At 44.1% G+C, this 12,147-nt stretch overlaps 2 non-coding genes across 2 annotated transcripts; both read left to right on the plus strand.

The window, feature by feature from the left end:
• The first annotated feature begins 6,106 nt into the window (after nucleotides 1–6,106).
• On the plus strand, nucleotides 6,107–6,291 carry LOC138668106 (U2 spliceosomal RNA). The gene has a single exon (XR_011319085.1). It is a non-coding gene; the product is annotated as a U2 spliceosomal RNA (small nuclear RNA).
• A 2,478-nt stretch (nucleotides 6,292–8,769) lies between these two features.
• LOC138668045 (U2 spliceosomal RNA) lies at nucleotides 8,770–8,955 on the plus strand. The gene has a single exon (XR_011319050.1). It is a non-coding gene; the product is annotated as a U2 spliceosomal RNA (small nuclear RNA).
• The last annotated feature ends 3,192 nt before the right edge of the window (nucleotides 8,956–12,147 follow it).

Raw genomic sequence — 12,147 nt, forward strand, 5'->3', positions numbered from 1 at the left:
CAATCAATCAATCAATCAAGCAATCAAGCAATCTTTGCTGGTTGCAACAGGTGTGTTAAGATGTAGGCCCGAATGAGGCCTTTGTAACAGTGTTGCTAATATATTGTGCCAACTACAAAATTAGGCCCCTGCCTGCTGTCTGTCAGCATGAAGTGTTTAAATTGAAGTATCCTACGAGTAGTTCGGCCATACATACTACATTTGTGACCGCATGCACAAATTCCTTTGTAAAACATTGGCTCCCTCTTGTGGACCACTGACTTTTAATTATGTGGTGTATGATATGTATTTCAATAAAGAAGGAAAAATGGTGTCTGTGATGATCTTGAATGTGCTAGTCTTGTCTATTTTGTCTTGTACTGTGTGAGTAGTATTCTAATGCTTTTGACCAACTGGGTGCGCTGCTGCTGCTGCCTGCCTGCAGTAGATAGAATCTGTGCACGGAACCTTCACCTGCTGCTGCTGTCACAATGGGGCCTTCAGCCATTGACTCCGGAACTCTCACGTGTCACAATGGGCTCTGGACTTATCTAAGGCAGAGAAAAATGGCGCCGTCTTCAGTCTGCTGCTGGAACAGCAGCAGACCACATGGTAGGGGGATTGTCTTTTTTTTTTTAAAGGGGCAATTTGCAGACTTGCACTAATAGTTGCACTCTGGAGCGCCAAAGGGATGGAGGGTGTGTTCAGATGGGCGGAGTTATGCAGATCAGGCGGAGTTATGCAGATTAGGCGGAGTTAGGCAGATTTTTTAAAAACGCGTTGGGTCCAACTTGAACACACCCCCACACACCCCCACACACCCCCCACACACCCCCACACACACCAGAACTGCCATTTGAGAAGGCATCCAGAGTTTAGAAAAAAAATGTCTTCCCCTGGGCAATCATCTTTTGGGCTCTCTCCACAGTGGGTCCTGGTTGTAGGCCATGGGGCGTCCGGAGTGGCAAACCATTTCAGGCTATCGCTTCTCGGCCTTTTGGCTGCGATCTTGTGTCGCGGTCAGGGGGTGCGAGTGATTCCTGGCAGCGTGCTGCTGATTTGCTACTGCGGTCTTTGTACCGGCAGAGAAGACTGAAGAGGTGAAGATGTTCATCAAGAATACCATTCGTGTGGTCGTGGAAGGAAGTGCCCGAAATAATGTGGTTTTCGTGGTTCGTGACCTGCTGGAGGAAAAGGCTGGAGCCCACCGGACGGACATTTTCAGCGTTAACGAGTTCCGGAATCAAGGTACATATGATGTTACCTTTGTGAGTGAGGCAGTTTGCTTAACTATCTTTGAGTGGCTCAGAAGTCATGATGGTGATCCATGCCTGGAGGGAGTGCGGGTGGAGCCTTTGTTTGGGCTAATGGAGAAAGTTGTAACTGTGACGGTGTATAACCCTTACACTGAAGTAAGTTTGCTGGAGCAGTTCCTGGCTCGTTATTGCGAGTATGTGAAGGGTGGAGAAAAGCAAAAAAATTGCTTGGGGATCTTTAATTGTAAATACGTGTTTCGTGTGAAACTGAGGAGAGACCCAAGTTGTTTGGGAGGTTTCGCCCATCCCCCGGCGAACTTTTCGGTAGCAGGGCAAAGGGGCTTCCTGACATATGCAGGGCAGCCTCTATACTGTAGGAAGTGTTTTCAGTTTGGGCACCTACAGAGTACCTGTGAGAAAAGTATGGTTTGCCGCAATTGTAAACAGGAGGGCCATATGGCGGCTCAGTGTCCAATGCCACGTGAGTGTGACCAGTGTGGAGACATAGGGCACCTGTATAGGGACTGTCCATATGCTGGGCCGAGGAGGCCAACCAGAGAGGAGGAGAGGCGGGAGGAGGAAGGAAAAAAGCGTGAGGAGCGGAGGCAGGAGGAGGAGAAAAAGAGAGAGGAGGAGGTAAAGAAACGGGAAGAGGAAAGCAAGTCTTCTGCGCAGCAGAGCGCTGAAATAATTCCGCCCTCTATGGTTGAGAGACGGCGGGATAGAAGGCAGGAGGACAAGGAGGCTGAAAGGAGGAAGGAGGAGCTGGAGGACAAATTATTTTGGAGAGCCGCAAAGCAGGAAGAGCGGGCTATGACTAATAAAAGTAAGAAAAAAAAGGAGGTTCCAGTTATTAATACAGAGGAGTTGGGTGCGCTGATGGATTTTGATACTTCTGGGGCGGAGGAGTTGGTTGATCCTGTGATTCCTGAATCGGACCCGAGAAATATAGGTGCTTTTTCCTCACAAGAGGAGCCTGGAGGTCGAAAGTGTCCCAGGGAGGGTGGTGGGGAAAATTTTGACTTTGAGGTTCCAGAAGCAGGAGTGCCCCAGAGGAAGGTTGGGCGGAAGAAGTCACGTGTGGAGGAGTGTATGGAGGTCAGCGGCTCTGAAAGCTGCGCGGCGCAGATGGTGGAGGAGGACAGTGGCGACACTGCTTAGCTATGTGCTTTTTTTTTCTAAGCGTTTTTGTACATAGCTTTTGCCGTTAAAATGTGTTTTGTATATTGCAGTTGCTTTAAAATGTTTTTTTTTTTTTTTTTTTTTTTTCATATAAGTTGTTTAATGTCCTTTTTGTAGGTGGTTCGCTTTAGTGTTTTTGTTTCTGTGTATATTATGGGGTTTATAATTATATCACAAAATGTGAGGGTCTTTAAAAATAGGTTGCGGCGGGCGGCTATTTTGGATTTTTTTGCAACACAAAATGCAGGAATTTTTTGTTTGCAGGAGTGTGGGATTGTGGATGATGTGAAGGGGAGTGAATGGCCTTATGGTGCGTCTGTGTGGTCAGGGAGTGCTTGTAATAAAAATGATGGTGTGGGTTTTTTAGTGAAGGGAAGTGATGTGAGTTTGTGTGACTATATGGTGATTGAGGTTGGAAGGTGTGTGTTGGCTAATTTTGAGTTTAGAAATGTTCGTTTTTGTGTTATTAATGTATATGCGCCTGTGGAAAAACAGGAGCGTAAAGTTTTATTTGAAAAAATTAAGTTTTTTATTCCTGGGAGAGTGCCTGTAGTGATAGTGGGTGATATGAACTGTGATGTGGGAAGTGTGAATGTGGATGTGGCAGGGAAAGTGTTAATGGATATGGTGAGTGATTTTGGTTTAAGGGATATGCAGTGTGCATGCAAGATAGCACCGTTGTTAAATACTTTTTTTTCTGATAGTGGGAGGGTGGCGTCTAGGTTAGATCATTGTTTTGTGTCTAAAAATATGATTCCTGTTAGTTATGCACAGGAGAGTGTGGTTTTTTCGGATCATGTGTGTATGAAGTGTGAATTGGATTTGCATGTTAATGAGGTGGCTGGGAAAGGTGTGTGGAAGCTGAATGTGAGTTTGCTGGAAGGAGGGGGTGTGAGAGAGGAGTATAAAAGAATTTATGCAGATTGGTGTGGATGCAGGAGTGATTTCAGAAGCGTGTGTGAATGGTGGGATTGGGTTAAATGGAAAACCAAGAGTTTTTTTAAAAAACTCGGGTACAAGTGTGCGGCTGCAAAGAGGAAAAGGTTTGTTTTTTTAAATGCAAGATTGAGCGTGTTGTATAAGTTGAGGGCCGGAGGGATGGATGTGAGTGAAGATTTGGTGAAAGTGAAAAAAGAAGTGGATGATTTTTTGTTAGAAAGAGGGAGGAGTATTGTGTATAGGGCCAAGATAGAGAATTTGGAGAAGAATGAGAAGTGTTCGCGTTTTTTCTTTAAAAAAGTTTTTGGGAAAAGACAGAGTATGAGTGTTTTGAATGGGATGGATGGAAATGAAGTGAGTGGTGTGGACTTGTGTGAGGAAGTGGCAAAGTTTTATGATGATTTGTATGCTGTGAAATGGAGGGATGAAGGTTTGGAGAGTGAGGTGCTGAGTGGTTTGGAAAATAGTTTGAATAAGATAGAAAGAGAAAGTTTGATGGGTGATGTGACAGATGAAGAAGTATGGAAGGTGGTGTGTAGTATGGCGTTGAATAAAACACCGGGGGAGGATGGTTTACCGGTGGAATTTTATCGTGTGATGTGGGATGTGATTGGGAAGGATTTTGTGGATGTATGTAAGTATATGTGGGCGAATGCAGAGATAGCAAATGGTATGCGTGCAGGGGTGGTTGTGTTATTGCCAAAAAAGGGTGATTTGAAAAATCTTAAAAACTGGAGGCCGATCACATTGTTGAATTGTGATTATAAGATTTATGCGAAGCTTTTGGCCAACAGGATGCGTGGCGTGGTTGGGAGTGTGGTGGGTGAGGAGCAATGTTGTGCGGTGCCTGGAAGACGAATACATGGAAGTTTGTGTATGTTGAGAGATTGTTTATGGGACTGCATGAGTCGTAAGAAGGGGGTTTATGTGTTGAGTTTGGACTTTGAGAAGGCGTATGATAGGTTGGCGCATGGTTTTTTGTTTAGTGTGTTGGTGAGGATGGGATTTCCTTCTGAATTTGTTGAGAGAGTGAGAAGTTTGTATAAGAATATTTATAGTTGTGTGTTGTTGAATGGAAATGTGGGGAGGAGAGTAAATGTGTTTTCGGGTGTTCGGCAGGGGTGCCCTTTGTCCCCTATCGTATTTATTTGTGCAATTGAGCCATTGTTATGTCTGTTGAGAAGAGATAAGGTGATTCGGGGTGTGCAAGTACCGGGGGGTGGGGGGAGAGAGTGGAAGATGAGTGCTTATATGGATGATGTGTGTGTGTTGTGTGATTCAGAGTGTTCGGTACGGCGTGTGAAGTTGTTGGTTTCTATTTTTTGTGGAGCTTCTGCTTTTAAAGTGAATTGGGAGAAGAGTGAGTGTAAGAATTTTGGGGGGAGGAGTCTGAGCGATGATGTTGGAGTGAATGTGGTGAGTGGACCGATAAAGGTTTTGGGCGTGAAATTTTCGGAGAAATTGGATGGAGAGGAAAGCTGGGTGGATGTGAGAGAGAGAGTGGAGCGTAAGTTAAATTTTTGGAATTTGAGGGATCTTACGTTTTTTGGTAAAATTTTAGTTATTAAGAGTGTTGTGTTACCTATTTTTTTGTATGTTGCGATGGTTTTTCCACCAAGCTACATGTGTGTTAGAAGATTAAATAGGGTTTTGTTTGTCTTTTTTTGGGGTTCATGTATGGAGCGTGCTAGGAGAGAAATTGTTATGAAGAGTTTGGATAAGGGGGGACTGGGTTTCCCAAATTTGAATGTATTTTTTGGCGTGAATATTATGGTGTTTGTATTAGGTGTGATTAGGATGGATGGGAAGTATGCATGTATGTGCAGGTTTTTGTTTGGAAATTTCTTGTTTCGTTTGAAATGGCGTGAAAGAGATCTTAGGAGCCCAGTGGCTTTTGAGGTTCCTGTGTGGTATGTGTGGGTTTACAAATTTTTAGTGAAGTATGAACTCTGTGATGTGGATGTGAGATTGTTAGAAAAGAAGAAAGCTGTATATAAGATGATTGAGTGTAGAGAGATGGAATGTGACATTGGACAAGTTTACAGGCTGTCCTTACCAGATCTTAAAGTGGTAAGAGGGGATGATGTGCAGAAAGTATGGAAGAAGGTACGGATGAATGGTATGACAAACAGGCAGAGTGAGATTGTATGGCAGTCATTGCATGGGGTGTTACCGGTGAGGGAGTTTCAGAAAAATCGGGGTTTAGTGAGGAGTGAGAAGTGTCCGAGGAGTGGATGTGGTGGAAGTGAGAGCGTGGTGCATTTGTTTTGGAATTGTCAGTACGCTAGAAGTGTGATTGCAGGGTTGGGTCGTTTGTGTAAGGAGCTGTGTGAGGTGAATCTGTTGTCTTTTGAGCTTTTTATGTTTGGATTGGGTATGTGTGGGGAAAAGGAGAGAGTATTGTGGTTAATGATGGCATGTATAAAAGAGGTTTTGTGGGATGTGAGGAATATATATGTGTTTAAAAGGAAGGATATTGAAGTTAAAAATTGCATAAAAATTATTTTGGGAAAATTGTATTTTTGTTTTGTGTGTGATCAGAGGAGGAGAGGGGAGGTGGATGCAGAGGGAGTTTGGAAAACCAAAAAGTGGAAACATTTTGTTTAATGTATCTTGAGTTTTTTTGTGTTGTTAACAAATATATTTTGTTGTGTTTTCCAGTGATGATGGGAATGGCGGTTACATTGTGTATGTGGCTTGCTGTTTTGGGAGATGAGTTCCATAAAGTTGTGGAGTCTTGACTGTGGAACTTCCCATCTGAGGGAAAAAAAAAAAAAAAAAATCTGTTCTTATCAGTTTAATATCTGATACGTCCCCTATTTGGGGACCATATATTAAATGGATTTTTAGAACAGGGAGCTGGAAATGGAGCTTGCTCTGTCCACTCCACGCATTGACCCGTTATTGCAGTATCTCCGGGAACAGTGCACCCCTTCTCTGATCCGGTTTCCAAAAACAGATTGAATTGAAATCAGCCCAGCAAGTTGTCATTGAACACTTTCTGAGAATTCTTTTCAGGGTCAAAGAAGCACGTTTCAGGTGGCAAATGTAGCAATTTGCTCAATTTCACTGGACCGTTTGCAACATTTCCTGTGCCTTGCTTTCACCTGTGCATGTTCAGCATTGGATTGCATCCAATATGCAATCAATCAATCAATCAATCAAGCAATCAAGCAATCAAGCAATCTTTGCTGGTTGCAACAGGTGTGTTAAGATGTAGGCCCGAATGAGGCCTTTGTAACAGTGTTGCTAATATATTGTGCCAACTACAAAATTAGGCCCCTGCCTGCTGTCTGTCAGCATGAAGTGTTTAAATTGAAGTATCCTACGAGTAGTTCGGCCATACATACTACATTTGTGACCGCATGCACAAATTCCTTTGTAAAACATTGGCTCCCTCTTGTGGACCACTGACTTTTAATTATGTGGTGTATGATATGTATTTCAATAAAGAAGGAAAAATGGTGTCTGTGATGATCTTGAATGTGCTAGTCTTGTCTATTTTGTCTTGTACTGTGTGAGTAGTATTCTAATGCTTTTGACCAACTGGGTGCGCTGCTGCTGCTGCCTGCCTGCAGTAGATAGAATCTGTGCACGGAACCTTCACCTGCTGCTGCTGTCACAATGGGGCCTTCAGCCATTGACTCCGGAACTCTCACGTGTCACAATGGGCTCTGGACTTATCTAAGGCAGAGAAAAATGGCGCCGTCTTCAGTCTGCTGCTGGAACAGCAGCAGACCACATGGTAGGGGGATTGTCTTTTTTTTTTTAAAGGGGCAATTTGTAGACTTGCACTAATAGTTGCACTCTGGAGCGCCAAAGGGATGGAGGGTGTGTTCAGATGGGCGGAGTTATGCATATCAGGCGGAGTTATGCAGATTAGGCGGAGTTAGGCAGATTTTTTAAAAACGCGTTGGGTCCAACTTGAACACACCCCCACACACCCCCACACACCCCCCACACACCCCCACACACACCAGAACTGCCATTTGAGAAGGCATCCAGAGTTTAGAAAAAAAATGTCTTCCCCTGGGCAATCATCTTTTGGGCTCTCTCCACAGTGGGTCCTGGTTGTAGGCCATGGGGCGTCCGGAGTGGCAAACCATTTCAGGCTATCGCTTCTCGGCCTTTTGGCTAAGATCAAGTGCAGTGGCTTAATGGTTGCTGTGCTTGGTCTGGCCTAAGGTGCTCAGGGTACCCGACTTCTTGGCCTGGGGGGATCGCTGCATTTGACAGTGTGGCTTCACCCCCCTGCTGCTATTGGGAGTCGGATTAGTCCCTGGGCAACGAGAGGCGATCACCCTTGCCACTACATCTTTAGTGGGCAACTGTTCCAACACATAGCTGTTGGGGCAACATTGGAGATATGGAGTTTTGGAGGAAGAGGAGCTGCTTGCGGTTCTTTCGAAAGCCAGGCATGGAGGACGTTTTGTTGGATGAAAAGCGGATTATGGATTTTTTTGTGGATTTTGGAGCAATCTGGAAAGAAGATATTTTGTGTATGCAAGAAGCAAGATACAGAAGGAGCTTTGACGTGACTTTAAAGTCAGAAGGTAAATGTTTGGATTTCTTTAAGTGGTGGAATGGAGAAAACTTTGGAGATATTGGTCTGATGGTATCATGTATGGGAAAACCAAGAAGTGTTGTTGTATGTATGGATGACCCTTTTGTAGACACTGAAGAGGTGTTGAGTTATTTGAAGACAAATTATGTGGAGGCAAAGTTTGAGAAAATTTTTTTGAATACTATTGGTGTATGGAATGGGAAAAGACGTTTTTTGGTATGGACAAAGGAAGATGAAGCGTTGTTGGTAGGAAAAATTATGATAAACGGGAAGTTTGGGTTTTGTTATGTGGAAAGAGAGAAAACTTTTCCAGTGAATTTTGAACATTTGGAAAGAGTTTTTGAAGAAATGAAGAGAAGGGAATGTATGGAGGAGCTTAAGGAGAGATTTATAATGGATAAAGATGAAGACAAAGTTAGAAAGGTTGAAAGTGCGGAGAAAAGAGTTAATAAAAAATGGAAACGGAAGATAATTCAAAAGGAGAAAAGGGAGACTGTGTGTAAAGAGAAGGAAAAGACATTGGGAAAAATAGAGTTTCAGGGAGAGGAAGATTTTTTTGAGTATTGGGAGGAGGGAGTTCAAAAAGAAAAAAAAGAGACTGGGAGTAAAGAGAAGGGGAAGGAAAAAGGGAAAAAATGGTGATTCAGGAAGATATAATATTGGACTATAGAGAGATTTTGTTACATAAGGAGTACAAATAGGATAGTTTGTTTTTGTTTATAAAGATACTCTATAGGAATATTGGGTTTTGTATTATGTATATGATGTGATTTGTATTTTATTTTTAACAGAAGTGGTTTCAAAATGATGATGTCGAACTCATGTTTAAGTCGTTTAATACGATTAATTTTATTTTTGAGCTTTGATACTGATGAAACCGTATCTGTTCTTATCAGTTTAATATCTGATACGTCCCCTATTTGGGGACCATATATTAAATGGATTTTTAGAACAGGGAGCTGGAAATGGAGCTTGCTCTGTCCACTCCACGCATTGACCCGTTATTGCAGTATCTCCGGGAACAGTGCACCCCTTCTCTGATCCGGTTTCCAAAAACAGATTGAATTGAAATCAGCCCAGCAAGTTGTCATTGAACACTTTCTGAGAATTCTTTTCAGGGTCAAAGAAGCACGTTTCAGGTGGCAAATGTAGCAATTTGCTCAATTTCACTGGACCGTTTGCAACATTTCCTGTGCCTTGCTTTCACCTGTGCATGTTCAGCATTGGATTGCATCCAATATGCAATCAATCAATCAATCAATCAAGCAATCAAGCAATCTTTGCTGGTTGCAACAGGTGTGTTAAGATGTAGGCCCGAATGAGGCCTTTGTAACAGTGTTGCTAATATATTGTGCCAACTACAAAATTAGGCCCCTGCCTGCTGTCTGTCAGCATGAAGTGTTTAAATTGAAGTATCCTACGAGTAGTTCGGCCATACATACTACATTTGTGACCGCATGCACAAATTCCTTTGTAAAACATTGGCTCCCTCTTGTGGACCACTGACTTTTAATTATGTGGTGTATGATATGTATTTCAATAAAGAAGGAAAAATGGTGTCTGTGATGATCTTGAATGTGCTAGTCTTGTCTATTTTGTCTTGTACTGTGTGAGTAGTATTCTAATGCTTTTGACCAACTGGGTGCGCTGCTGCTGCTGCCTGCCTGCAGTAGATAGAATCTGTGCACGGAACCTTCACCTGCTGCTGCTGTCACAATGGGGCCTTCAGCCATTGACTCCGGAACTCTCACGTGTCACAATGGGCTCTGGACTTATCTAAGGCAGAGAAAAATGGCGCCGTCTTCAGTCTGCTGCTGGAACAGCAGCAGACCACATGGTAGGGGGATTGTCTTTTTTTTTTTAAAGGGGCAATTTGCAGACTTGCACTAATAGTTGCACTCTGGAGCGCCAAAGGGATGGAGGGTGTGTTCAGATGGGCGGAGTTATGCAGATCAGGCGGAGTTATGCAGATTAGGCGGAGTTAGGCAGATTTTTTAAAAACGCGTTGGGTCCAACTTGAACACACCCCCACACACCCCCACACACCCCCCACACACCCCCACACACACCAGAACTGCCATTTGAGAAGGCATCCAGAGTTTAGAAAAAAAATGTCTTCCCCTGGGCAATCATCTTTTGGGCTCTCTCCACAGTGGGTCCTGGTTGTAGGCCATGGGGCGTCCGGAGTGGCAAACCATTTCAGGCTATCGCTTCTCGGCCTTTTGGCTAAGATCAGGGTTTATTGCCCTGGTCTTGGCTGAGAGGTGCTTGGGGTACCCGGCTCCTTGGCCTGGGGGGATCGTCTCACCTCTGGTGGGACTTCACCCCTCTGCTGCTATTGGGGAGTCGGCTTAGTCCCCTTGCATCCGGTTGTGATCCCCCGGCTATAGGCCGTGTCCGAGTGACGTCCCTCGTGGGAAGTTTTCTTCTTTCTGCTGTGGTAGAATATACCGACAGTCCATCGCTATGAATTTTGTCAAGAACACCATCCGGTTGACCGTGGACCCGAGCAATGGAGCCAAGAACAACGTGGTATTCATCATCCGGGATCTCATCGAGGAAAAGGCTGGAGCAAAGCGTACGGAGATCTTCAGTTGCAACGAATTTCCTCGTCAAGGTAATTACGACGTGACTTTTGTGGACCAAAACGTTTGCCTGAATGTGTTTGAGTGGCTACGGGCTAATGCTGAGGATCCTCTTCTGGAAGGAGTTGGCTGGATACCACTGTTTGGGTTACAAGAAAAAGAGGTAACTGTGACTGTGTATAACCCCTTCACGGACCCGGCTTTGTTGCAGAGCTTTCTCTCGCAATATTGTGAGTATGTAAAGTTAGGAGAACGGCAGGTGAATATCTTGGGCATCTTCAACTGTAAATATACGTTTCGTGTTAAATTGAAGAGGGACCCTGATAGTGTGGGTGGTTTCAGGCACCCTCCTGCAAATTTCTCTGTGGCAGGTCACAGAGGCTTTTTGACGTACCCAGGACAGCCTCGTTTCTGTAGAAAATGTTTTTGTTTCGGACATGTACAGACAGAGTGTACTAAAGGACAGTGTTGCCGAAATTGCAGGAAAGAGGGGCATGCTGCTAACCAATGTCCTTCGCCTAAAACCTGTGATGTCTGTGGGAGTAGTACACATATGTATAAAGACTGTCCCAATAGTGCACCTAGGCGGTCCGACAAAGAGCAAATGGAGGAAGAGTTGGCCAGGAGGGAAAGGGCAAGAATTGTAAAAGAAGTTGCAAGGATTGAGAGGGAGGAGGAAGAGAGAAGGAGGCGGAGTGCGAGTAGAGCCATGCCCCCTCCAGATTCAGAGAGTGTGAGTCTGAGGCCATGTTCTAGGGCAGAGAAAGAGGAGAAAAAGGAGGAAAAGAAGAAGAAAAAGAAGGAAAAAGAGTGGAGGAGGGAAGAGAAGGAGTTTTGGAGGGCAGCTGCAGAGGTGGAGGCGCATCTTCCTGAAATGGAAGTGCAGGGGCAATTGCCTGAAATAATGACTTTTAGTGAGGCAATGGACGCCGCGGAGAGCGATGCGCAAATTTCGGAGGTGGATAGCCCTGAGCATTTGTCTAATCCCGAACATATTGAGGAGTTTGAGTCAGATGACGATAGAGCTGCAAAAAAGAGTCGGCGGGAGGATGATGGAGATGATGAGGAGGTGGAGAGTAGTACTCCTCAGAGAAAGATTGGCTCTGCAAGAAGGAGGACTGAGGGTGGTGAGATCAGTGGGTCAGACACTTGTTGTTCAATTCAGATGGTGGAGGAGGATAGTGGTGATGCTGGATAGTGTTACCATATACTGCACTAAATGTGTTGTTTTTTTCTCTTGTGAGCTTTGGCTTAGGCCAAAGGCTTTTATTTTCTGTGTAGTTAGTTGAAGTGTGGATTTTGTAAATATGGGGTTTACCATAATTTCACAAAATGTTAGAGTCTTTAAAAGTAAAGTTAGGAGAGCTGCAATTTTTGAGTTTTTAGCTATGCAAAATGCATCTATTTTTTGTTTACAAGAGTGTGGGGTAGTGGATGGTGTGAAAGGGGATGAATGGTCTTATGGTGCGTCTGTGTGGTCAGGGAGTGCATGTAATAAGAATGATGGGGTGGGAATATTGGTTAAAGGGAGAGAGGTGGTTTTGAATGATTATCTGGTGATTGAGGTAGGGAGGTGTATTTTGGCTAATTTTGAGTATAGGAATGTAAAGTTTTGTGTTATTAATATTTATGCGCCGGTTGA

This window comes from Ranitomeya imitator, chromosome 2, assembly GCF_032444005.1.
Source record: "Ranitomeya imitator isolate aRanImi1 chromosome 2, aRanImi1.pri, whole genome shotgun sequence".
Classification (NCBI taxonomy): domain Eukaryota; kingdom Metazoa; phylum Chordata; class Amphibia; order Anura; family Dendrobatidae; genus Ranitomeya; species Ranitomeya imitator.